This window comes from Triticum aestivum, chromosome 3B, assembly GCF_018294505.1.
Source record: "Triticum aestivum cultivar Chinese Spring chromosome 3B, IWGSC CS RefSeq v2.1, whole genome shotgun sequence".
In the NCBI taxonomy this organism is placed as follows: domain Eukaryota; kingdom Viridiplantae; phylum Streptophyta; class Magnoliopsida; order Poales; family Poaceae; genus Triticum; species Triticum aestivum.
The window spans coordinates 97020445-97025367 of record NC_057801.1 but is presented as its reverse complement, the minus strand read 5'-3'; positions in this window follow the sequence as shown (position 1 = coordinate 97025367).

Here is a 4923-nt window from a genome sequence, read left to right as displayed (position 1 = left end):
AGTTTATTAATCACACTGACACGCGGGACCCACTGTCAGGTTTGACCCGGACGTGTCCCGTTGACCTGCTGACGTCACACTGACGTCAGGCTGACGCAGAAATTGATTTTCTGGATTTAATCTAATATAGGAAATTCCAGAATATAGTTTAAACTTCAAAAATTCATAACTTTTAATCTGTAACTCCAAATCAGACAAATTATATATGAAAAATGATCAGAAAAATTCAATCTATCCATCTGTACTATTTCCATGCATGATTAAACAAGTTAACTTGATGTTTAATGCAGAACAAGGAAAAAACACTTTAAAGGGCCATGTATGAGTTTGAAATTTGAATCTTTGATTGAAATTGGTTCAAACCCCTCTTGTCTTAGTTGCATTAGCCCAACACACTCATATTGCCATGTTTCATGCATGCATCATATTGTCGCACATTGTTTGGTGATGGTTGTGTATCGGTGTTCTTTGCGGCAGGTTCTGCCTCCGAGGAGTACCGTGATTACCCTAACGAAGAACCATATCAGTGCATCGAACCATCAGGCAAGCAACCAACCATTTGATCATACCGATACAATCCCATGTTCTCGCTCCTGCTCTCTTTTACTGCTTTAGGACAATGCGTTTCAAACTGCTGTGTGCTACGGTAGTTGAACCCACTTCCTCTGCATGACCTGTCATTGCCACAGTAACTAGATGAAACCCACTAGCATGTGTAGGAGTTGATTGAGCCATATGTATGTGTTGTTCCTACCTTGCTATGCCTGCTATGCTTAGAGTCGTGTCAGGTCTGGTTCATCTGGGTGATGGGCTAGAGTGAAATGATTATGTCGGTAATGAGAGTGGTGTGGTGAACACGATTTGGTAAAGGTATCGATGAAAGGCCATGTAGGAGTACATGGTGGGTTGTTTCATTGAAGCCGACCTTAAGCACTGAGATCTGTATGTGTGATTTAAGATACAGCTACTACCATGCATTGGGCCCTGAAATATGACCCCGCTCGACTTCTTATTCACCCTAGTCCCCTGTCCAGGAGTTGCAAGTAGTTTCTGGTGTTTGTAGCCTACTGGAGGCCGTGGACAGCGCTGACCGTAGGGGTGGGCTGTGATGCGGTAGGTACGTGGCCGGGTAAACCGGGCACCCGTTTGGTGTCACGGAACCCTGTTCACATCGTTTGGGGATGTGAGAGAAACTCCGGCCGGATCTCCTCATGGATGGAACCTGAATAGGCGATAAACCTGGACTAGAGACTTAGGTGTTTAGGTAGGTCGTGGTCTACACCCACGTCGGCTTTCGCTTGAAGTCTGCCGAGCACATGTCGTGTGCAGACGCTAAGTGGTGGAAACATGTATGAAGAAGTACACCCCTGCAGGGTTAACATGATCTATTCGAATAGCCGCGTCCACGGTAAAGGACTACTTGGTTGCCTATACAGTTCATAGACAAGTAAATGGAAACTACTAAAAGCCTCAAGATAAGCGTGAGTGCCGAGGATGGCTCTTCCGTAGGAAGACGGAGGTGGATCCTCGGTAGTGTATTGAAGTGGTGAGTAGTGGACTCGTGTGCGCAAAACCATTTCAAGTTGGAGTCTCGTAGGATAGCCTAGCCAAGGGTCAAAGCTGGCTTGCTGCAATAACCCCACCAACCCTTCTTGATAATGTGCATGTATGTAGGATCTGATGTAAGCCCTGCTGAGTACCTTTGTACTCATGTTGCTATAATTTACATTTTTACAGAAGACGCTGCAACCCCTTCTGATGGGTTCTTCGTAGATGTTGACATCAACGAGTAGGCTAAGGACCAGGTGGTGATCCTGAGCTTGTGAAGGACCACATAGTATAGCTAGGCTTTCCAAGCCTCTTTTATTTTACTAGTTGTCTGTACTCAGACAAGTTACTTCCGCTGCTGGGTTGTATGACTGTATGACTTGAATGCTGGGTCGTGTGACCCGTACCTATGTGTATGTTATGTATGGCTCTCTGAGCCTTAAATAAAGTACTTGTGTCATAGAGTCATGTTGTGATGCCTTGTTGTATTTGCACATATCGAGCATATTGTGTGTATGATTGAAATGCTTGGTATGTGTGGGGTCTGACTATCTAGTTGTTTATCTCTAGTATCCTCTCTTACCGGGAAATGTCTCCTAGTGTTACCACTAAGCCATGGTAGCTTGCTACTGCTCTGGAACACTTAGGCTGGCCGGCATGTGTCCTTCTTCGTTCCTGTGTCTGTCCCTTCGGGGAAATGTCACGCATTGAGTACCGGAGTCCTGTTAGCCCGCTACAGACCGGTTTACCGGAGTCCTGCTAGCCCAGTGCTTCAGCCCGGACCCACTTGCTGATGACCGACACGTTCGTTGCTGGGTCATGGATGCCTGTCCCTGTAAGTCTGTGCCACTTTGGGTTTACGACTAGCCATGTCAGCCCGGGCTCCTTATAATATGGGTGCTAGCGACACTATCATATTCGTGTGCCAAAAGGCGCAAACGGTCCCGGGCAAAGGTAAGGCGACACCCGTGGGAATACCGTGCGTGAGGCCGCAAAGTAATATGAGGTGTTACATGCTAGACTTATGTGGCATCGAGTCGGGGTCCTGACAGTAACCGACTCTCTGTAAAGCCTAGCCCCCTCCTGTGTCTATATAAACCGGAGGGTTTGGTCCGTATAGGGATGATCAAGACAATCATAATCATCATAGGCTAGCTCCTTGGGTTTAGCCTCTACGATCTCGTGGTAGATCAACTCTCGTAATACTCATATCATCAATATCAATCAAGCAGGAAGTAGGGTTTTACCTCCATTATGAGGGCCCGAGCCTGGGTAAACATCGTGTCCCTTGCCTCCTGTTACCATTAGCCTTAGACGCACAGATTGGGACCCCCTACCCGAGATCCGCTGGTTTTGACACCGACATTGGTGCTTTCATTGAGAGTTCCTCTGTGTCGTCGCTGCAAGGCTTGATGGCTCCTTCAATCGTCAACAACAACATGGTCTAGGGTGAGACTTTTCTCCCCGGACAGATCTTCGTGTTCGGCGGCTTCGCACTGCGGGCCAATTTGCTTGGCCATCTGGAGCAGATCGACAGCTACATCCCTGGCCACCAAGGAATACGGACTCGACCGCTCCGCTAAAGGGTACACATGGCACAATTCGCTGCCTCAACCTAAGAAGGAGAACCTAAAGTCCACACCCCGATGCCACTATACCATGGTCCGGGACAATACGCAGGAAACGCGAGGCAGCATCCGCAAACCTCGACGCAATCATCATAAGCGTCAAGTCAAGGAAGTTGGTGCCGAATTCAGCGGCCCCCAGTCCGGTCAGCGAAAAAAGAACAGCTCAAGCCCATCCGGGCCAGGCAGCATACTCGATCAACCATGTGAAATTCATGGTACCTCTAGAAGGGCGGCCAAGCGTACCAACAGAGAATGCCGGATCCTCAAAACAAAATGGTCGGTCACGCGCCGGAAACAATGAAAGGAGGTTTCAGACAATGGAAGACCGATCAAACATGGCGAGGTCAAAGGAAGATCCTCCACGGTACAAAAATATGGCCGATCATCTCCGATTACATCGACTGTCCGGACAACATCAACCATAGCAATTTAATTGCACCCACTATCGACCCAATAGTTTGTGGGCTCCAGCTTACACAAGCCCCCACGGGCATTAAACTATCAATAACATCTTCTAAAAGATGTCAGGTGCAAAAGCCAAGTTTTAAGAAGCCCACCACACTAGTGGTTGTCTTCGGATCACCAAAACAAATACCACGCCGAAGAATAAGTCTTCGGCATTGTCCCCTTATACAGTAACTACCACATACTATCGGGACGAGCCATGTTGGCTAGATTCAATGGGGTACAACATTAGGCCAGCCCCATGTGACATAGTCACAATTACGGGCAAGGCCGAACCCCACCCTCAGAGTGGAAATCATACCGCTGCTGGAATAGCGAATCGTGCCCGTTTATCAAATTTTGATTCGGCAGCCAACTACCCGGACACCAACTGAGGAGTCCGAGTTACTTTATGGCATGATAGCCTGGTTCAGCCAGGCTCCAATCAAGCACCCGCGGTTCAACCACAACATGACATGCAACTGCCTTTAAGCATTTGTCTTCACAGACTGACTTTGGCGCAGAACAGGACTGGCAACATGGAAACAGCTCGGACGCACAAGGCGGGAACACATAAGTAAATCCCCCCCCCCAAAGGAGACAGCCTGGATACACTTCGGATCCACACACAGCCTCCTCCAGTCCGACCACAACAGGTTCCGCCAAAACACCTCTTTTCATAAACCGTACTCATATGCATAGACATGTCACTCTACCACAATGCGTAGACTTAAATAACACTTACCGGCCGTCATTCCTCATTGATGCCCTTTTTGTCACAAACGGCACCCGTACACCGTGTTATACCCCACTATGCCAGGGGCTTCATAATACTCATAATATGGCAACAAAGTCTGGCCACCTTTACGGTCGCTCGACACCCCAAACTTATAGCACTATATGCATCAACTCCGAACCATGTCTTGGGTCATTAGTTGGGTTTGCCCGGCTCCCATGTTTTGGTACCTTACATTCTGCTCTATCGGCTATGGTAGCGCTGGGAGAACTACTGCGATTGTGTCCCAGTTCTTCCGGATGAGCACCTCAGTAGAGAAAGCCGAAAACTGAATGTCATGATACGGCGAGAGCTGGTCAGCTATTCGAGAGGTTGTAAAATCTTTAAAGATTTATTCCGCACAATGCCATAATAAATGCAGAGTGTGAGGGATCGGTTTTCTGATTAGGCGCTGCTAGAGCCCCTAGTACGGTCTTTCGAATACCAGGGGCTGCGCCGACCATACTCAAATTCCTATGGCTAAGTGAGAGTGATAAAGCCCCATAGTGTTATTGCCTGGTTCGTGGT